This window comes from Bicyclus anynana, chromosome 17 (assembly GCF_947172395.1).
Source record: "Bicyclus anynana chromosome 17, ilBicAnyn1.1, whole genome shotgun sequence".
Classification (NCBI taxonomy): domain Eukaryota; kingdom Metazoa; phylum Arthropoda; class Insecta; order Lepidoptera; family Nymphalidae; genus Bicyclus; species Bicyclus anynana.
Genome location: NC_069099.1, coordinates 9,492,442 through 9,516,365, shown reverse-complemented (window position 1 = coordinate 9,516,365; position 23,924 = coordinate 9,492,442). Strand labels below are relative to the sequence as shown.

At 36.1% G+C, this 23,924-nt stretch overlaps 1 protein-coding gene across 1 annotated transcript in view; it reads right to left on the bottom strand.

Moving 5' to 3' along the window:
* LOC112053225 (gonadotropin-releasing hormone receptor) overlaps positions 1 to 23,391 on the bottom strand; it is a 93,804-nt gene extending 70,413 nt beyond the window's left edge. The window contains exon 1 of the mRNA XM_052886488.1: positions 23,177 to 23,391. The gene's annotated coding sequence lies outside the window, so the exon portion shown is untranslated. The remainder of the gene's footprint in view (positions 1 to 23,176) is intronic.
* Between the last annotated feature and the right edge of the window lie 533 nt (positions 23,392 to 23,924).

Genomic DNA, 23,924 nt, shown 5'->3' with positions numbered 1-23,924 from the left:
TTAGTCTCTTGAATGTCTGCCAAGTTGCCACATGTCTTTTTGTCGCTACTTTTTGTCAAAACTCTATCTACAGGGTGATTAAGGATGAATAATAGCGCTTTACTATTAGATTTATTAGACAGACGTTGATTCGGATTCTGTAAATATATTCTGTAAACTTCCTGATAGCTTAGGAAACTGGTCTCTATTTAAAATTTAAAGGAGATGGGGAAATGTTGTAAAACGGGGAAATGTTGTAAAACGGATGTCCCACTCCTAGGCTAGGTAGGTAGAATGATATCTTGTCAATATTCGTGGTTTCATGATTTTTTCATTTAAAAAATTTTAGGAAATCTAATTAGGTTGTTTGATAACTTTATCGTTTATTCATTCACGCGAATACTATCTAAATGGGAACGTATGTATTTTCGGCACAGATTTGGCAGTCACTATGAAAGTTAGAAAGTGTGGCGAACCCGACTCGTAAAACTTTATTTTTGTCCACTTTATCCCTTAAACATATAGATAGCGTTTTGGAAGTTTGTGTGTTTATTAAGCTTCTCTTTTCAAAGGTTATCTTTGAAGTTATTTTCTATATCATCTCGGAAGGCTTTTATTTACTCTACCTACACTCAGTTTGTTCAATGTTTTTTGTAACTTTTCTGTGACCGAATACAGATTCCTGCATTGATTAGATTGGCGACAATTCCATTTTCCTTGTGGGTTCCTGTCTAGACTTTTTTTTACAAGTTAGCATTTGACTCTGATCACACCTGCTGGTCTATTCACTATTTTGGTCTTATTATTAACCCATTAAAATAAACATCAAATCGTTTGAGAAATGTCATCTACCTACAATATGATATCAACCAGTCACCGGATGACATTCGTTACATAAAATCTCAATTTCGTAGTCAACTAATAAAATGATGATACATTTAAAGTGGCTTACTTGGCAAACGTTCTACCCGTAGGTACCTCTGACGGTTTCTACGCGACATCGTACCGGAACGCTAAGTCGCTTGGCGGTACGTCTTTGCTGGTAGTATGGTAATTAACGAAGGCCTAAGGCCTACCACCAGACCAAACCTCAGCCAATTTAGAAACTATAAAATCCTATACTGGGAATCGAACCCAGGAACATTCAATTGAGAGGCAAAACACTACCAACTGAGCTACAGAGGTCGTCGAAAATACTAGACTCAAGAACAGATTGTGTTTGGCAGTTATAAAGTAATTTTGTTTGTTCTATTCACAGATTTTGTCTGAATAATTTCAGTTCAAGTAGTTTAATTATTCAGAAAATCTGTGAATAATTGCTGTCTGGGTTTATCTGTTTCTATAGTATTTTGAATAGGGCTAATGCCTGTCATGCAGATTTGTTTGAAGATTGGTGAAATGGAGTGGTGAAATTAGTCACTTGTGTGACTTTCAGAACACTTGAAACCTAGACCTATGCTGTTTATATTAATGTATTTGTATCGAATAATTAATCAGTCAGAACAATTATTAGTATTTATTTAATCATTAGTTATTAGTTCTATGTATTTGATATACCTACACACTCGCAGACTTATATTTTCTATTACCTGACGAGCAAGCAAGAAAATTGTATGCGTTTGTAAAGAAGAATTATAATAAGCTCGCGACAAGTCCAAAGCGCAATATTTATAAGTTACGTGCAAAGAGGAAGGAATATTCTATGAATAAATTATATTCTGCAATATCTGAAAGTAAGATATGGGTTTAATGAAAGATTTAAATTACCTACATAATAATCGCCTTGATCACTGATCTTAGAGTCTATTCTGTCAAAATTATTGCTAAATATTGGAATAAATTTTTCGTAAGCGGGGGTCCACAAAAATTTATCTGGTTTTATAATGGTTTCATTCCGAATAAGGTACTTATGTATGGATTGATTGGCTCCTTAACTGTACCTATCTTAGTAGATATCAAAAAGTAAACTTGGCTGGCATCACTTTTATGATTGGCAAACTTTTTTTAACATTATTACTTATCAATTCTTATTCTTTTTTTTCCAGTACTGTTAGTTCATGGTGGCTGTGGATTCAGTCGCAACGCATATTTCAATAGTTTGATTTAAATTTTGAATTTATTGTCGAGTTGCGAAAATTTTTAATTTCTTAATGACTTTATTTCAAACTAGCCTTATCTTACAAGTATTTTGAAACGTCAGGTCTGCCCATTTGTACAGACTCTATCACTGGTTTGGAAAACTACATTTTATGTAGAAATGTGGCAGGGGTCCACCGAAATCAGCAAAATTTTGAAAGTGTTCTATGAGAAAAAATAGTTTGAAAACCTCTGATTTAAAGGAATCTGAATTACGAGAAATACGAATTTTAGTTAATTAGTTTTGAGTGGCGTGGACATAACACGCAATAGTGTTATGTTTTTGATAATAACCGTGTATAATCAACGTGTCTTGTGTTGAAGTCTACCTACATACTTGACTAATCCGTATTTCGAGGTCATTCAAACAAAATCCACGACATTTTTCGGTTCATAATAGTATTAACGATTACGATAGATCTTTCTTGCATGAAAATAATTCATGATTTTTTTTCATTATAATTATGACACAATTTTTAGGGTTCCGAACGACGTAACACAAAAACGGAACCCTTATAATATCACTCACGCACATTTTAATGTCTGTCTGTCTGCTCAGAATATACCAAACTTGGTACAAATATCAATTCTTGGGACCCAAATACAAAGATGTACTTATTGGGTGTAAGATGGAAAGTTAAAAAAAAGAACTTTTGCAAAATTAATCGTGTGATACATCAGATCTTGATAGGAGGATTTTTTTTAAATATCTTTTTGGAATAAAAAAAAAATGCTTGCAAGTTATTTAAACAAATAGACGACAATTAGCCATGCCCTTTTTCTCCGAAACTACTGTATTCTCAAAATCTTCTTAAATCATAAGCTAACGTGGTAAATCATTCAATATTGTGCCTAACAACTTGCATATTATTATATAAAACATATTTATTAAGCTAATGGTTTGTTAAATACTATACTACTAAACTATAATAATAATTTTAGGTTTCGATAAATATTTGATGAAACAAATAAGCCCGAAAATTTTATAATTAGGTACAATCTCAGGTCAGTTTTCAAATACATGATAGATTAGAACAACGTTCAGAACCCTCGTCACGCGAGTTCAACTCGCTCTTGTCTGGTTTTTGAATTATATTATGACAAAAAAGCCGTGATAGTGTGATATGAGTGAAGTGGATATGAGTGAAATATGCCAATCCGCATTGGGCCGTGGTAGTGGACTGTTATTAGCCTAAACTCTTGTGTACTGAGAGGAGAGTCGTGCTCAACAATGAGCCCATTGTGCTTTGTTAATGATGATGACAAGTAAAGGTATCACCTCGGAAAATAATTGGCACCGTATCAAATCGAGTCTCGTCTATTTCTTGTATGAAAATCTTTGTAAAGCACAGTAAGCGCGTCGTCGCCGTCACCTAGACGTAGCAGGGGTGACGTCTGGTTGAAGGCGAGGTAATAGGGTGGATGGCTATTATGTAACTGTGTGAACTTCGAACTCGTATCTACCAACGATATTTTATACTATAGACTAGTTGACGCCGCGCGGTTTCACCCACGTGGTTCCCGTTCCCATAAGAACACGGGAATAAAATATAGCCTTTCTCGATAATAGGCTATCTAACACTGAAAGAATATTTCAAATCGGACCAGTAGTTCCTGAGATTAGCGCGTTCAATCATACAAACAAACTCTTCAGCTTTATAATATAAGTATAGATTATACTATAGACTAGTAGACACCGCGCGGTTTCACCCACGTGGTTCCCGTACCTGTAAGAATACAGGAATAAAATATAGCCTATAGCCTTCCTCGATAAATAGGCTATCTAACACCGAAAGATTTTCAAATCGGACCAGCAGTTCCTGGGATTAGCGCGTTCAATCAAACAAAATAACTCTTCAGCTTTATAATATAACTATAGATTGGTTACGTGCCTACAAAATCACAGCAAAAAGTGAAACGAACTTAGCATTTCCACTGAGCACCGAATATCAACCCATATTCGGCTCACTGGCTGAGCTCAAGTCTCCTCTCAGAATGCGGATTGGCAGACTTCACACACGCAGATAATTAAGAAAATTCTCTGTTATGCAGGTTTCCTCACGATGTTTTTCCTTCACCGTTTGAGACACGTGATATTTAATTTCTTAGAATGTACACAACTAAAAAGTTGGAGGTGCATGCCCCGGATCAGATTCGAACCGGAATCGGAGGCAAAGGTCATACCCACTGAGCTATCACGGCTCTCATTACATTATATATTTAAGTAAATTTAGTTTTACACTTACTGAACACACAAATCGACATTGTAGTCAATAGCAGGTATTATTTGTCTAAATAACTTTCGTTGTATAATAAGTGACTTAATGAAATTAAGTCAATTATGCACATTTGTCCGCCTCAGTCTTGATGCTCTATTGCCTTCTCTATAGTATGCGCGTTATCATCTGAGTCGTCCGGTCATAAAAGTCAAAAAAGATAGGAATGTGCAGCGCGCCTACCTGCGCACCCTAATTATCGATAAACGGCTACCTGCGCACGTGCTAATGATGAGTCAATAATGATTTGGACGATTCTGATTGGTCGGTTTCTAATGTAATTGCATTGCGTATTTTTTTTGCTATAAATGTGTTTACTGCAATTAAATAAATACATTCATGTGTTACTCGTTGCGCACTATGGATACTTTATTTTCTAACGTTGATCTGAAGAAATTACATGGCGATATTAGCCCTCAAGCTCGAACACTGATTCACAACGTATTCCTGTTTCTCAATGAATTGAAAAGTGATCCGAATAAAGTGGCTTCTCTAAATTTCAACAAACCACGTGAAATGGCCGCATTTGTTTGTGGTGTGAGCAGAGCGACAGTGGACCGAATCAAGACGGAAGTATCACAATCAGGCAGTACCTGTATACCAAGAACAAATTTTAAGAAACCACAAACCGTCACTAATATTGACGATTTTGATAAAAGTGTGTTGAAGCGAACTGTAGCTTCATTTTATGAGAATGGAGAGTATCCATCCGTGGCGAAAATTTTAGAAAAATTCCGTGAACAATTACCCGATTTTAAATGCGGCAACACTTCAATGAGAATACTACTGAAGGAGGTTGGGTTCCAGTATAAGAAAAATAGCGAAGGACGTAAATATTTAATGGAAAGAACTGATATTGTTTGTGCTAGAATGGACTTTTTAAGGAAATTGGATTTACTTAGAAGAACTAACGATCAGCGACCACGTTTCTATCTAGACGAAACATGGATTAATCAAAACCATGCAAGAAAGAGGATGTGGCTTGGAAGCAACGATGAAGGAGGTTTCAAGAATCAGCCTGTGGGAAAAGGCCAAAGATTAATAGTTTGCCATGCGGGTTCTGCAAGGACTGGCTTCGTTCCAGATGCGAAGCTAATATTTAAAGCGGTGAAATCAAAGGATGCTGATTACCACACAGAAATGGATGGCGAAACATATATGGCATGGTTTTCCGAATTCCTGAATCTACTTGAAGAGCCCTCAGTTATAATTGTCGATAACGCAAGCTATCATTCGATACAGTTGGAAAAGATACCCACAAGAAACACGAGGAAAGCTGAAATTCAAGAATGGTTGACAAAGAAAAAGATTCCATATTCCAGCAACGAAATTATTGAAGAATTAATAAGAAAAGTAAAAGCCAGTAACCCGCAGAAGGTCTACGCTTTAGACCATCTGGCAAATGAACGAGGTCATGAAGTAATAAGGCTCCCTCCATATCACTGTCAATATAACCCAATAGAATTAATTTGGGCACAAGTAAAGGGAGAAGTTGCGAAGAATAATAATACCTTCAAGATAGCAGATGTCGAAAATCACCTCCACCGAGCCATAGAAAATGTCACACGAGAAGACTGGGCCAAATGTGTTAGGCATGCCGAAGAACTTCAAAACAAAGATTTACAAAAAGCTCTAATTAGAGATCACGCGCCGCTTATAATAAATTTGGCAGAAGACGAAGATTCTGATGATGAAGACTCAGATGAAGATTAATTTTATTTAGTTAATAATTATATAATATGAAATATGTATTATATTAAATCAAATATTGTTAATTTTTTTAATTTTGTGAACAAGATACGATAATAAACTTTACTTATCGATAATATGTCTTTCATTGTTACACCCTTCACTAGACGGCTCCATAAGACCCATAAGTGCAAGCGAGATAGATATAGAGAAATGATTTATGGCCCTAAGACTCAGTTGTTAACGCGCGTACTATAGACGGCTCCATAAGACCCATAAGTGCAAGCGAGATAGATATAGAGAAATGATTTATGGCCCTAAGACTCAGTTGTTAACGCGCGTACTATAGTGAAGAATATCGTTGGGTTCTACCGTTCTCTGTCTATGGTAATTGGTATCGTGTTAGAGAGAGATAAAGGTGAATGAGTTATACATGATGTCGTTACTGAATAGCCCTCCTGATCCATTTCCGAGACGACATGTGCATAATAAATATCCTTTTGGGTCCAGGGACAAAATATTTACTCACGAACATACTACACAAACTTTGAGTATGTTATATGGTGAGTGGAAAACGAATTTAATCTCAATGAATCTCAAACTATATATTAGTAACCAACTGAGCTACGGACGATCCACAAGGAGTAATATAAATTAATGTGAGCGTTGCGGTGCGGTAGACATCAAATTGAATCCTTGAATCTCGACATAGAGTAATTTAGCACACGACTGTTGGAGCATGGCATTTATTTGTAAAGGGTTTATTACCTTTCTTTGAAGAATAAAATGTCAAAGGTACAAAGTAACATTTTCTCCAACGTTTGCGGAACACGGGAGATGTTAATATATTTCATGTTAATGTACATCATTATAAGAATGTGACATCGAGGTAAAATTTATTTAATACACTTTTCGAGTACACATTGTGTGTAGAGACGTTATAGCCCAGTCGATATGACCCTTGCCTTCATTTGTCTCAAACGGTAAAGGAAAAACATTGTGAGAAAACCTGCATTACGTACATTATTACCTGCATTACATGCATTACATTATTTTGTGATTATTTTAGCAAAAGTAAATTACGCGATGCACTATCTTTTATAACCTAACTGTAGCGTCCACTCACACGCATTGCCGAACGGGCACGGCCACTTAACGTAGGAACTTCAATACCCACCCCGCGCCAGCCTCCCGCAGGCTAAAATGCTCTACTTGATGGCTCAAAAACTATTGGCTAGCGAGAACACTGTAATTATTGCTTCGTGAAATAAGTATAGCCAAAATACTGTAACTCAAATTACAGTTTTATGCTTTTATAAACTATGAATTTTCTTGAAATACAGTCTTGTTGGTATACTCATATCTCCATAAATATTTAAAAAAAATCAAATTTTTTTTATTGGGGTGTAAAGCTCATCAAAATTAGTCAAATGAGCGCTATAAACCCAAAACACTGTAACTTAAGTTACAGTGTCTTGGGTTTACACGTCAGACATGTGTGAAGTCTGTCAAGGCCAAGGTCCAACTTGGTGGACTAAGGCCTAACCTCTCTCATTCTGAGCGGAGTCTAATGAGTCAAATATGGTGTCAATAATGTCACATTGTGGACGAAAAAATAAGTCTACAGTATGACTCAATCCTATGTGTCTTTTGATCACGAGGTTCTTTCTGGTTTGAGTACTTACTATGAAATATAGAGCTTTCTGTCTTTTAAGAAATTTTCAGTCCAGAATGGTTGGTGGTGTTACATGCATGCATCGGAGAGCATGTTAATTATAGTCATAGTTATTGTTATTGGCTGCGATTCCGCTATTTTATTCTCGTCAATGTCAAGTTTACTCGCCTATAACAAGTTTTATTAGAATTTTAACTTTATTTCAATGGGATGCCAAAAATAAAATGTCACTCAAAAATAAGTCGCAATTTCTATGAACGATGTCACATTGCTGAAACTTTGCAGAATGCAGGCAGGGACTGTAATATTAATTACAACTGATTGTACATACAAAGTATTAAGAATTAAATCAGTATGCAAATAAATATTAAATATTATATTTAACACTATACCTACCTCAAGTAACATAATTGTGCTATTAATTATTATCAAATATTATAATAGCCCAATTTTAGAAACTAAATATTAAAAAAAAGATAGGTTGTAATCACAAGGAAAGAAATATTACAGTGAAAATATTATGAAAATTGAATTCTTACGTTAGAACTACTAGTATCAGCGGAGGGTTGTTCCACATAAATGTAAGAGCTATTTTTACTTTTAGATGGAGATTTTCCGCTATCCACACTGATAAGCTCAGAGATAGCGAATTCACTTTTATGGTACTCTTATATATTTTCCTGGAATTTAATCAGCGATTTCTGAATTCGTTTAACCAAATACATAAAGGCTGGTTCACATTGTATCACAAAATCAGTGAACAGCAAAATTACTATCTGAGTCGAAGTTTCCTCACATTTCGACTTGTTAGCGAGTTGAGTGTTGTAGCAATTGTTTTAGCTTTCAGCAAGACTTTTGACATAGGATTTTGAGGGTTTTGACATGGGATTTTGGCAAGTGACTGAATTTAATGTATTACACGAACATAAAATCGTTCATGTTAAAATTGATATGAGTCAACTACCTTATAGTTAAAGTTCCACACAATGAACGTCATTACGATGCGATTGTTAGAAGTGTACACAGTGATCAGTCATGACATGCTATTTATATACGAGTAGCATGTGAGAAGAGTAGCGTTCAGTTGTTATAGTATTTTTTTTATTTATTTATTAAGGAAAACAAACAGCTTTACATATTACTTAAAATTAAACTTATCTAGTTGTTGACATTAAGCCAGCGAAGTTTTAACATATAAATTGAGAAATAATTACAAAAGTACATAAATAATATATAGATACACTTAGTTTTTTTATTTTTTCTCGTATACATTTGTTTAAGGTTTACATAAGTCTTACATCTGCAATCAGGATATATCTATTATTATATACTTTGACAACTTATGAAGAGTTCCGCAGAAGAACCAAAGTTATCTGACATAGCTCAGCGACTCGCAAAGTAGAAGTGGTACTGAGCAGGCCACATAGTTGGAAGAGTCGATGAACATTGGGGTCCCAAGTTGCTGAAAGTCCCAAATTGTGACCCCGCACCGGAAAATACAGTGTTGATCGACCCCCCATAAAATGGACCGAGGACATCAAGCGGATTGCAGAAAGACTCTAGATGGTAGCGACTCGAGACCGTGGTGTTTGGAAGTCCATGAAAGAGGCCTATGTCCAGCAGAGGACGTCTAAAGACTGTTAATGATGATGAACAACACGACTTTGTCGACGAAGTTTTGTGCCGATTAGGTACATTTTGGATTCAGTTCACAATAAAATAAGATATATTAAAAAGAGAAACACAAATCGCCAAGTCATTTCTGTTACTAATTAGTTAATCCTTTTCTTTTTGTAATTGCCTTATTTTGTTGAACTAATTTGTCATCCTGTCAGCTTCTTATAATGTAATTAGTCACGTCTATCATAATGTTGTATGTATTTAAGCGCGAGCCTTCTTCCGGCAGATTAACGATTTAATTATGTTACACTGAGTTATTATTATTTCGCTTTACGACAAATGCTATGAATTTACTGACTTTATAAAATTCTATCTAATAATCTCCAAAGTATAACGAAAAAATATGTGTATAACTATTTCTATAATACAGACATTTTGATTAATATACACACATTTTATAAAGACTAGACAAGGATTCAGATTACAATCATTTATCGTAAAAATCAATTAAACGTGCTTATCTAAGAATGAAAATTTGGACAACTGTTTTGGAATTTATGAAGAATATAAAGTTAGTAAGGTCTGAAATACTAACGTTTAATAATAGACCATTAAAGACGAAATTAAAGACAGCATGTAAAAAATCATCATTTATAACAACTCTAAAATTCATTGCATGCATGAACAGGATTTCTAAAATAACTTAAATATCACCTTCGGTAAATAATAACATATTTAAACACACAACAACATAACATACAACCTAATTTATTACTTGCAGATATCAACCATCCAAATATTTAGATCTTATATAAAGTTATATAACAATTTTTATTAAGTAAAAGGTACACGTTCCATTACGTGAAAGAAATGTAAAACAACGAGCTTAAAAAGAAAAATTTGGAGCCCTACATAACGGGACGTACGTTGTCTGTGATATTTTATTTTATAATAGATACTAGCGGACGCCCGCGACTTCGTCCGCATGAAACTCGATGTAAACTTTCAACTGCCCTAATCTTTAACCTACCCTACCATACCCTACCCTACCCCTACCGCTACCCCTACCCCTACCCCTACCTTACCCCTACCCTACCCCAACCCAACTCTACCCTACCCCTACCCTACCCCTATCCCACCCGTACCCCTATCTCACCCCTATCCTACCCCTACCCTACCACTTCCCTATCCTACCTTGGAAAATTGTTTTACCAATAGCTTTGTTATTTGCGAATGTCATAAATTTCATCAAAATCGGTCAAGCCGTTTTGGAGGAGTATCACAACGAAAACTGTGACACGAGAATTTTATATATTAGATTCACACACTAGCAAACATTGGTCGTAGGTATGCATTGAACACGATTTTAGTAGTAGGTATTCACTGTTTATATTTCTGTAAAAAAAATATGATTTTATTTGGACACTAGTGGACTTTTCCGTCTTGAAATTCTGTTTTTCTCAAATCTTGCGGCAACTATGGGTTTATTCGGGAATAAAGGCCTATATGTTCCTCCTCTATGTTTAGGTGAAAGTTTTCGAATTCTAAATTCTAGCCCTGACAAACTGAAAGACTGATAGAAAAACAAATATTTAAAAAAAGCTTGATTATGTTTTACTTGTAAATAGTAGGTAGGTACAAAAAAAAAGCACAGTTAAACTTACAGACAGATACTTCAGTTTTATTTAAAATATGTATTAATGTATTGATATTAAGTAGTAACTTTGTTGTACAAAAACTAAGCTATTATATGGTAAGCATAGTTCGGACTAGTTTAGCATTTTAGTCGGATAGTGTACTAAACTACTTGCTAGTTGTTTCTTCGCTCCAGCGAAATGTCATTTTATAATTTTCGGAGCAACTAATAAACTCGACTATTCGCCAGGTTCGGACTTGTTTAGCCGGTGAACCAGTGAGCGTGGACCCGTGGTGGGAGAAAATGCACTCGACTACACGTTCAGACACGTTTAGCAGCTAAATTTTACGCTACTCGACTAAACTGCTAAAGTAGACCGAATAAGCCTGTAGAGTGTGGCTACTGAACCTATAAAATGTATTAAATTGTTTGAATAAATCTGCGTGATCGAATCAGAAATGAAGAGATCCGCAGGCGTACCAAAGGTAACATAGCTCAGCGAGTCGCAAAGCTGAAGTGGCGATGGGCAGGCCACACAGTTCGAAGAGCCGATGGACGTTAGGGTCCCAAGGTGCTGGAATGGCGACCCCGCACCGGAAAGCGCAGTGTTGGTCGACCCACCACTAGGTGGACCGAGGATATCAAGCGGGTTGCAGGGAGTCGCTGGATGCTGCGTCGTGATCGTTGTCGTACACGTCGTCGTACTTGGAGGGCCATGCAAGAGGCCTATATTCAGCGGTGAAGGTAAGGTAAGGATTAAATAAATCGCGTATTCAAACTGAGTTATCCCAATATTTGTTATATAGTTTAGGGAATGCCCTCCGATTCTTTAATAAATATGCCCGACGATTTCAGTTTCTACTTTCAGCAGCCAAATTTCATTTGTTTCGAAATTTTCGGTCGAGAGAATTAGTCTACAATACTCGTATGTTTTACAATTAACGTATTTTCACGATTCAGCTTTTGCAATCTCTTAGCGTTGCATTAAATTCTTTACAGAGTTAATTAAGCTCAACCGTCTGTAACTGTGCCAACAGTACCGCAAAGCTAACTTAGAGCATAGTTTAGAGGTACCGTTACGTTGACAATATTCGAAACCCACTTGGGAATTAACTTTCTTTACCGCCATGTTTAGGTCCAAGCTTTAGTCCAATATTAATGTGTCGACATAAAGTACAACTTAGTTTCCTAACAAGCAGACCACAATCCTTATATTATGTGTGTATATAATATAATATGCCTTGCTCAGTAATCTCTGTATTAAAATAATTAAATGCATGTATATTGTACTAGCAGTCTGATCAAGCTTCGCTTTGACTTATGTGCAAATATCATTGCTTATGTGCACTTCTTCCCTATCCCTACATTACCCTACTCCTACCCCTACCTTACCCCTACCTTACCCCTACCATACCCCTACCCTACCCTACCCCTACTCTACCCCTACTCTACCCTACGACCTTCGAAATTGGAGGCAGAGGTCGTATCCACTGAGCTGTCACGGATCACAAATCTTTAATCTCTAACGGTAGTAACAATAATTATTTAATTTTAAAAAAAGAATTTAGTAGTTTCTCTTTTCTTCCAACAAAGCGAAAGCCTATATTAAGAGTGGTAATTACCTTCTAGCCTGGGAAAACGCTGTTAATGGAAAATCTAAAACTAATATCTACTTCAGTTGAAAATTGCTGGTGTAGCTTAATTGCGAATTTAAAATACATAGTTTGTAGTAATATAAAAACATTAGAAAATTACATGGGCGGTTTAATTAAAATTGTATTAAAAATATGTCGTTTCATGAAAGCAAGGGTTGCCTTATTAAAAATGGTTTTAGAATACGGAATGTTTTTATTAAATGTTACGAGTTCACAGTACCATAAACAATTCACTTAGGTGTCATGGTTTTCTTCTAATTTCATTATATTATATCCTACTTCTGTAAATTTTTTCACGTATCCTAGACAACCGTTTAGCTGGTAGAAGGAAGGGGGGGGGGGAACTTTGACGCTTAAAACCTTAATCTATCTATACTATAATAAAAGAGTAGAAATCGAGTGTCTGTACTTTGGCCAAATTTAACTAAAATCAAGTTAGGGCGATTAGAAAAGAGCAATAGAATACAAAAATATTTTTTTTAATTTTCTTGTCTGTCTGTCTGTCTGTCTGTCTGTCTGTCCTTCTGTCTGTATGTTCGCGCTATTCTCTGGTTCTACTGAACGGATTTTAATGCAGATTTCACAAATAGATTAAGCAAAGTTCAGGGCAACATATAGGCTTTGTTTCATTAAGATCGGACAGATAGAAAAAAAGTTATCTTGAAAAAACCGGATTGCTCAAATTAATTCGCAGGCGTTATTTGGAGAAACGAGTTTTCCACTAAAACTGTGTAAAATCGATATTGAGGCACATATTCTATACTCAACTGACCAATTTGTTTGTTTATTTGGTTGAACGCGCCAAGCTAATCATAGGAACTACTTGAAAGTTCAGGTTCAAATTGGATAATTCTTTTTGTGTTTAAATAGTCACATTGTCTGCTTTTTATCGTATAATGGTATGCAAGTTTTTTTACTGTTTCAAGCAATAACTTCATATTAGATTGACCTAAAAGGAGATCATTCATTTTGGGCCTTTATGAAAGTGCCGGCCAACAAACAAAAATAGCACGAATTTGGCGCAATAGCTAATCTATACTTCTGTCAAATTCTGTACATTCTGTACATAGAAGATATTTTAAAAGTTTTTATTAGAGGGCATTATACAATCGATACAAAATATTATTTTGATTTCTTGTCTGTCTGTCTGTCCGTATTTTTTGTTGACCGGGCATCACGCTGAAACTACTGAATGAATTCAAATGAAACTTAGCACAGTATGAGAATATAATACGGAGCAGGATAAAGTATACTTTTTATAACGAAAATAAAATGTGAAGGCGGTGAAATAGGGCTTAAAAGTTTGTATGAAAAGTCCTCCTTTTTTCCTGGTCAATTTACCCAAGAACAAAAAACGCTCGGCCTTTGGCCGCGCACTTTATTATAGACCGGCCTTCGGCCGGGAGCTTATGATAGGGCCTCCGACCGTGGTTACGGCTGGGTATTTTACCCAAGCACAAAAAACGGAACGCGCGGCCTTCGGCCGCGCACTGTGTTGTGGCCCGCCCTTCGGCCGGGAGTATATGATACAGCCTTCGACCGTGCCTACGGCTGGGTATTTTACCCAAACAAAAAAGAAGCGCGGCCTTCGGCCGGGGGTTTGTGATATGGCCTCTGATCGTGGCTACGGCTGGGCATTTTACCGATGCACAAAAAACGAAACGCGCAGCCTACGGCCGCGCACTGTTTTGTAGTCGACCTTCGGCCAGGAGTTTGTGATAGGGCCTCCGACCGTGGCTAAGGTTGGGCATTTTACCCAAGCACAAAACACGGAACGCGCGGCCTTCGGCCGGGGGTTTTTAATATGGCCTCTGATCGTGGCTACGGCTAGGCATTTTATCGATGCACAAAAAAGGGAACGCGCGGCCTTCGGTCGGGGGTTTGTGATATGGCCTCTGATCGTGGCTACGGCTGGGTATTTTACCGATGCACAAAAAACGGAACGCGCGGCCTTCGGCCGCGCACTGTTTGGTAGCCGGCCTTCGGCCGGGAGTTTGTAATAGGGCCTCCGACCGTGGCTAAGGTTGGGCATTTTAATCAAGCACAAAAAACCGAACGCGCAGCCTTCGGCCGCGCACTTTATTGTACCCCGGCCTCCGGCCGGGGGTTTGTGATATGGCCTCTGATCGTGGCTACGGCTGGGCATTTCACCGATGCACAAAAAACGGAACACTGGCCTTTGGCCGGGGGTTTGTGATATGGCCTCTGATCGTCACTACGGCTGGGCATTTCACCGATGCACAAAAAACGGAACGCGCGGCCTTCGGCCGCGCACTTTATTGTCCACCGGCCTTCGGCCGGGGGTTTTTGGTATGGCCTCTGATCGTGGCTACGGCTGGGCATTTTATCGATGCACAAAAAACGGAAAGCGCGGCCTTCGGCCGCGCACTTTATTGTACACCGGCCTTCGGCCGGGGGTTAGTGATATGGCCTCTGATCGTCACTACGGCTGGGCATTTCACCGATGCACAAAAAACGGAACGCGCGGCCTTCGGCCGCGCACTTTATTGTCCACCGGCCTTCGGCCGGGGGTTTTTGGTATGGCCTCTGATCGTGGCTACGGCTGGGCATTTTATCGATGCACAAAAAACGGAAAGCGTGGCCTTCGGCCGCGCACTTTATTGTACACCGGCCTTCGGCCGGGGGTTAGTGATATGGCCTCTGATCGTCACTACGGCTGGGCATTTTACCGATGCACAAAAAACGGAACGCGCGGCCTTCGGCCGCGCACTTTATTGTACACCGGCCTTCGGCCGGGGGTTTGTGATATGGCCTCTGATCGTGGCTACGGCTGGGCATTTTACCGATGCACAAAAAACGGAACGCGCGGCCTTCGGCCGCGCACTTTATTGTACGCCGGCCTTCGGCCGGGGGTTTGTGATATGGCCTCTCTTCGTGGCTACGGCTGGGCATTTTATCGATGCACAAAAAACGGAACGCGCGGCCTTCGGCCGCGCACTTTATTGTCCAACGGCCTTCGGCCGGGGGGTTTTGATATGGCCTCTGATCGTGGCTACGGCTGGGCATTTTACCGATGCACAATAAAAAATTTTACCGATACACAAATAAAAAATTCGAAAATGTAAATAGAAGGGGCTAAGGGTTCGAAAATGTACATCGATTTTCACGCGGACGAAGTCGCGGGCATCTGCTAGTATTTTATAAACGGATCCCTAGTCTCTGCGATAAACCACGAACAGACAAACAGATATGGTGAAACTATAAGGGTTCATTGTGGACTACGGACCCCTAAAACAATCTTCATACCTTTTGTGGGACTGGCTTTATACCTTACCTTTTTTTAATTTGTTTTATTGGAAAACTTGATGAGGATAGGTCGATGTTTTTTTTTGTATGTCGATTTAAACCATTAGCATATTTTATTCATGGGATACCTTACAACAAAATTATGGTAATAATATTCCAGTAATAATACCCTTTTTACTTGGGTTGTTCTTTCCACTTAAAATTACAATTTTCTAAAAGAATACTTATTATTTAGGTATACTGTAATAACAATAATGTCACTCGTAAGTACGTTATATCAATTTTACAAGATAATTCTACTAATATTATAGACGCGAAAATTTGTACGGATGTTTGCTACTCTTTAATACCGCAACTACTGAACTGATTTGGCTGAAATTTGGAATGGAAATAGATTTTACTCTGGGTTAATACTTTTAATCTCGGTAAAGGCCATGGTACCCGTGAATTTGTGAAAAACTGAATTCCACGAGGACGAAGTTGCGGGAACAGGTATAAGTTCCTGTTCGGAGATTTAAATCGGGAACTACCTGAGGAATACATTCGAAATAAATAAACTCTAAAGCTACCTGTACAGATCATCATACCATCTTTAGATAAAATTGTAATCTTAAGTGTTGATATTTGACCATTGATGTCCTCGGTTCATCTAGTGGGGAGTCGTCGACCAACACTGCGCTTTCCGGTGTGCGTCGCCATTCCAGCACCTTGGGACCCCAACATCCAACAACATCAAAGGCTCTTCGATAAATCGGTCGGAAAAAGTCAGACCGCCTACGAGCTGTTATCAAAATCTATCAAGATAGAACAAAAGAGTGCATGGTTTTTGATAGATTTAGAAAATTCAGCGATGATATAACTCGTATGTGTTTGAATTTTATGGATATTCACTATATTCAATGATCAACCTATATTCTAAACATTATCACGAATAATGAAAGTTTACGTCAATTTTCTCGTGGACGAAATAGCGGCCCCCGCTAGTAAATTAAATAATGAGAAATTAATTAGCCTGCTAATCCGCCAGCGTGGTGGACTAAGGCCTAACCGCTCTCATTCTGAGAGGAGACTCGTGCACAACAGTGAGCCGAATATGGGTTGTTAATGATGATGATGAAGAATTAATTATCGAATATATCTATCGGTACAGTCATAATAAAAATGTTCAGAATGTTATAGTCATTGATTTTATATTTGTCTGTTAGTTTGTAATGCTATCTAAACCACATTAAAGTCATTAACAGTTAGCCACCACAACCACAAGTTTAACTCAACCTTACGGCTTTAATTGTTTTATTTATTTTCTTCTCTGTTAGTTTGTAAAAACGCCTCGCAAGAACTGTTTAATAGCTTTACATTTGACTTTGTCTTTGCCAAAATCTAATTGTATTTATTCATTCATTCATTCATTCATTCATTCATTCATTCATTCATTCATTCATTCACTCACTCACTCACTCACTCACTCACTCACTCACTCACTCATTCATTCATTCATTCATTCATTCAATCAATCAATCATTCATTCATTTATTCATTTATTTATTTCCGTACACTTACAACATACATATAGATAGATACATGCACAAATAGTTAATGTTTATAAATATCTTACATTCATTCACTTATACGTACATCCATGACAAGTGTACACAATATTCACATATTTAAATAAAAATGCTCTTTATGTGAAAATATTTTTAATAAATGGTTGTAAGTAAAGTCGTAAACGTAAAACTAACGCTGTCCTATATAACGTCACATTGAAGACGTGGAGAAAATCTATTTTCCACCTAGAGAACATTGCGGACAAACTCAATAAATTACTGTTCAGTTTTCAACAGTTCATCCCTTTTTATAAAATATCGCTATAGTCTTTGTGATATATTTACGAGTAAAGTAAAATAAACACATGTTAAAATAACCAAATTACGTGTCAACATAGACATTTATTATATCTTTAGGGAAACATGATATATAATGCAATACATAATAAAGTATAGGATTGTCAACTTTTTTGTGTTATTTATTAAGAAATACATCTCACTTGCTTAAAAAAGAAATACAATTCTGAATCTACTAAATAATACCGACCTATATTATAATAGCTTCTTCCTATATGTATATACATCATCATCATCATTATCAGCCGATGGACGTCCACTACTGGACATAGGCCTCTTGCCTAGAGGGGGGTCGACAAACACTGCGCTTTCCGGTGCGGGGTTGCCATTCCAGCACTTTGTGACCCCAACGTCCATCGGCTCTTCGAACTATGTGGCCTGCCCATTGCCACTTCAGCGTCGCGACTTGCTGTGCTATGTCAGTGACTTTGGTTCGTCTGCGGATCTCCTAATTTCTGATTCGATCACGCAGAGAAACTCCAATCATAGCTCGCTCCATCGCCCGCTGAGTGAATTTAAGCCTTTTACTGGCAACACGCACTGTTTGAAGAGTTTCGTCTTCAGGCACTGAGGAATTTAGAACGATATGTATAGTACCTACATAAAAATAGTATAAAATATTATCATTGATTGACATTGTTAAAAATTAAAAAAGACTAATAAATAAATAAGAGAATAATAAATAGACAGTAGATATCATGATTGTACCTGAATCTCTATAACTTTTCAATTCGTTTGCATTCGATTTTCTCAGTAAACTAAGTCTGAAGTAACGTAAGTAAAATGTGTAAAACCTGCTATCCCATTATATTTATTCATATTTTCTCGAAGAAAGTTCTGGAAATGAATATAATATCAAATCGACAATTTATTCATAGGGTGTCATCATAATATTTCTGTATCAGTAACATTATGGTAATATCAACATTCTATTTACACTTTCAATTCAAAAGATTATTTGATTCGGATATTGATGTATATATGCAATAACTTACTCAATTAATTTGCTTCCTCATTTTCACTGATTTAATAAACAATCAGTATGCTCGACAAAATCCTAGAAGTTAACTCAAAATCATCCATAATATACTAAATTGTAACTTGTAATATATGCATTATTTGAACTGATATACCCTTACCATACTCTACTACTACCCAACCCTACCCTAAAACCAGTATAAAAGATAAAAAAACACAGTATAAAAGATAAAAAAAACAGTATAAAAGAGAAAAAAAAAGGTTGGAACGTGGCAGCTTATAATCAAAGACAAATTGAAAGTTGAAAGAAGGTAACCTGCTGTAAAAGTTTATATGAAGAAAATGTTAATCTGACTTTACTTTAGCACTTTAAAGGAATTTGTTCCTGTACTAAACTTTTAGTTTTCACTAAGATTATAAATATTCTAATTCATGTTCAGAACTTTTATGTAAAAGCTATTAACTAAAAGATCGTTTTCAATTTCCGAGGCAAATAACAAGTAGGTTATAATTTATTTACCTTAGAATAGAAATTCGCCATAATATTTACTTAGGTCATCGTTTTAGGTTAGACATGAAGTAATATTTTTTACACAAAACGAATTGCTTTTGTATTTTCTATTATTATTTTATCTTTTTGTAGAATTCACCGCTAAAGTTTCACTAAAGTTTTTCTTAGGTTGTGAATGTACATTGATATATTTTACAATTAAAACTATCATTAGAGTTATTCATATTAATTTATTATACAAAATCGGCTAAAACTCACGTGATAAAAAGTCGGAGTATGTGCGACTAGTTTCGAACCCTTACGGGGTTAGTCATGGGCTGATTCAACGCGGCATGATCCAAACTTTGTATCACGTGAGTTTTAGTCGTTTTTGTATAATATATAATAAATGAATATAAATTGATATAATTTATAGTTATGCTATTTTTGTATTGATACTTTGCATTAAAACAGATTATAAATAGAGCTACAAAGTTTATTTTACAATATACTTCTATTCCGATTACCTTTAACGTTTTTTCTGGAATACGGTTTACCGGAAAATCTTTTTCCTGAATCCAATTTCAAAGATACAATACTTTATAATGGTCAATCTACACTTAATCCACTTATGTAAACCGTCTGTACTTTCAAAGATTACAGTTAACATACAGATGTACTGGCCATGGCTTTTTCCTTGAAATTCATGATCCATTTAAAATAGTTCGTAAGGATCAGTTTTCATTTAGAAATTATAAAAGAAAAAAAAAATAATAATTAAGTTATGTATCAGTGATTATTGTTCGATTTAATTATTAGATACGTGTTTCAGCTCTGAATGTAATTTTCTGATAATTCGTAATGATGGTGATGATGATGATGATGATGATGATGATGATGATGATGATGATGATGATGATGATGATGATGATGATGATGATAACGATGGATGATTTCAAAAAGGTGGAGGAGGAGAATTTGACGCGTATGTTTTTTTTTGAAAAGTTGACCGACTTCAAAATCACAAACATAAACTAAAAAGCGAAAAATAACATTGTGTTCTGATACGTTCTGATCATTTTGAAGGCGGTGCCAACACAGTGATGCATTAACTAAAGCCAATTAAATCGTAAAGTTTTAGGATTTACAGGCAGTCCTTTCCCGTGGTTCTTTCAGAAACGGCTTTAATTAATACGTCACTGGCCTGGCACCGCCGTCAAAGTGATCAGAAGGTAGCACAACACAATGTTATTTTTCGCTTTATACTTTATGTTTGTGATTTTGAAGGCGGTTCGACTTTTTTGTTAAAAACATTTTTCATTCTCTTGAAATTGAATTATTTTAACTAAATTTACATTATTTATATTAAATAAGACAATGTCTTTATTCCTTGCACGTCTTTAAATTTATCGTAAAACACAAAAATAGATCAGTCAAAGAAAAATACGATTTGTTGGTTAGACGGTTAATTTCATGCACAAGTTCACTAAATTTCATTCAACGTTTTTCTATCAAAAATCTGATTGGCTCTCGAATCCTTTCAATTTACCGCTATGTAAGAATTCTAGAGTCAGCTTGATAATTACGAATGAAATTAGTTTCTATTCCAATCTACTTCTGTAACACAGTTTCCTCGTCGTCATCAACCCATTTTTAGCTCACTACTGAGCTCGAGTCTCCTCTCAGAAAGAGAGGGGTAAGGCCAATAGTCCACCACGCTGGGCTATTGCGGATTGGCAGACTTCACACACGCAGAGAATTAAGATAATTATCTGGTATGCAGGTTTCCTCACGATGTTTTCCTTCACCGATTGAGACACGTGATATTTAATGTCTTAAAATGCACACAACTGAAAATTTGGAGGTGCATGAGGCTTCGAACCCACACCCTCCGGAATCGGAGGCAGAGGTCATATCCACTGAGCTATCACAGCTAACACAGTTTCCTATTAAACCCAAAATCCGTTTGACTTGAACTACAATAAGGTGTTTAGCACAAATACATTATCTTCTATTTGTGATCTCTTTGACACGTTACAGATTAACAATTTGATTCCAATTAATCAACTAATTGAATATGCCAAGTGCACAAAACAAAACGAGGTATTAACTTGTAATAATATTAAAAGCTACAAAAGAACATACCCTACTCATTTTATGAATGTTTCTTCCTTTTGAAAGGTTCTCCTAAGAAACTTATTTCTTTGTACGTTTATGTTTCTATTTTTAACAATACTATTTTTAAAAAAATAAATATTGTTGACTAGCTTCTTCGTTAAATAACTTTTTTATGCGACTCGTTTAACAACAATACCTATATCTTCTTAAGATTCCAGCCTGCATGCCTATTTACATTGTTAATCATTGATGTACAAGTTATATATCAATATTATTAACAGACGTATGCTAGAGGATTTACATATCAAAATGGATAATGAGATGTACGTGGACCTTGATGTTTTCTTAACCCGATGTTTTTAAGGTAGTAAAGATTACGATTAACATTATATCTTATTTATAAAGCAGTAATAGAACAGTTAATTCAATTTAATTTAATTTAATGCTAAGGATGTAAAATCATTAAATTTATATTTTGTCAAAATTTTAATGATGATGATGATGATGATTATAGTACTGGTTTATCAGATGAAACAAACACATGTACGTCATTAAATATACCTATTTTACATAATATTACGTTCCACTACTAGATTTCTTTCACCCATGGACAATATGAAGCTAAAACATTCGACGCGGCTGTAATGCGCTCTAATAAAATTATTTATTTTTACAAAATAATCACACTAATATTATAATTAGGCGAAATAATTGTGTGTAAGTGTGTATGCTTGTTCCTCCTTTACGCTGCTGCTACTGAAGCGATTTGGCTGAAATTTAAAATGGCACTAGATTTTACTTTGGATTAACACAAAGGCTACTTTTAATTCCGGAAAAATCCATGGTTTCCGCGGGATTTGTAAAAAACTGAATTCCACGCAGACGAAGTCACGGGCGTCCGCTAGTATTGGATAAATAAAATTAAGGAAAATTTAGTCCAGGTTACTTCTTATTCATAATTACATATTTGGGTTTGTGGGGGTAAAGCCCCATTTTACTTATCCTATTTCTTCACTTTATAATTATAAAGGTACGTTAGGGCTGATTATAAAGCCAAAGACCTTGAACAATTATTTACTTACACGGGAATTGAGAGTTCCTCAATTTTTACAAACTTCTTCAATATTTAGGGTATTTAACTAATATAATAACTAAATATTTTGACCTCTGCTTCCGATTCCGGGGGGTGTGGGTTCGAATCCGGCCCATGGCATGCACCTCCAACTTTTCGTTTGTGTGCATTTTAAGAAATTAAATATCACGTGTCTCAAACGGGAAGTTTGATTCCCAAGATTTGGTTCCCCTTGATAATAAGCTATTTTAGTTATAAATCTGATATAGGCAGCCATTGTACTTTATCAATGCAAATTTATACGTGTAGATTTCATGGCCAAAGCAATTTCATGATTGATGGTCATATTATCCTATGTCACTCCGCAGTCCAGAAAACTATGAGAAAAATGTAATAAAGTACATTGATTTATGGGCAAAAATGTAAATATTTTCTTTGCTTTGATTAAATTTTAAATACATTACAGGTTACTTAAATACGCATCTAACCAGAAATTGAAGAGGCTTTTAATATTACTTTTTTTATTCTACCTACACTTATTATCAAAAATATAGATTTATTTATGTAGACAGAGAAATATGAATTAGTGATAAATAATTAAAATACCAAACTTAGGTAAGTACCTATGTTATTATTTTAAAAACATTTGTACAGTATAAGAATTAAATAGCAACTTCTCACGGTATGTTTTCCAGCTTTCTCCGTTTTCCAGTGTAGCACTTAGTTCAGAACTCTGTTAATTTCGCGAACTAAAGAAAAGTGGCATCGTCCAACTTCATAACTACTTTTGCTCGGGAAATGGTGGTCGTTAATTAACCGTTTACTGCATAAATTATTATAATATTGTTAACTGTTAATGATGGTAAGAAACTGGTGATTTTAAAAAAAATTTAGAGTACTCTCATCGAAATAGGGACGTGGAAACCACGCGTCATGTCCGCACCGTCTCAAGAGAAAGACTGCCGAATTATACTTTAGTTAAGGATTACAATGAAGCGGACATCCCTTATCTGAAGATTCTTTACCTATTGTTGTCTTATTAGATCAACTTATAAGGCGTTTTTATTACTAGGGAAGCCCGCAACTTTGTCCACGAGGAGTTTTATTTTTCGGATAGAAATCCTTCCAATAAAACAAAGCCTATTTAAGTAAATTCAATGTATGTATAAATCTTTTGTAACTCTCTTTATTGTCGGAGATAGGTTTTAACTACTAGACAGACGAAAAATCATACCCTATAATATTATAAAGCTGTGATTGTTAATCATAAGTTATCTTAGGATCTATACCGGTTTCGAAAATTATTTTATGAATAAAAAAGCACGTCATCTGTAAGTTTAGTTGGCTATTCTATCCCCATATCCCCACGGCATCGAAAACAATACGGGTAAAACTGAGGGGCGTATTTAAATGCACTAATTACGTTCAA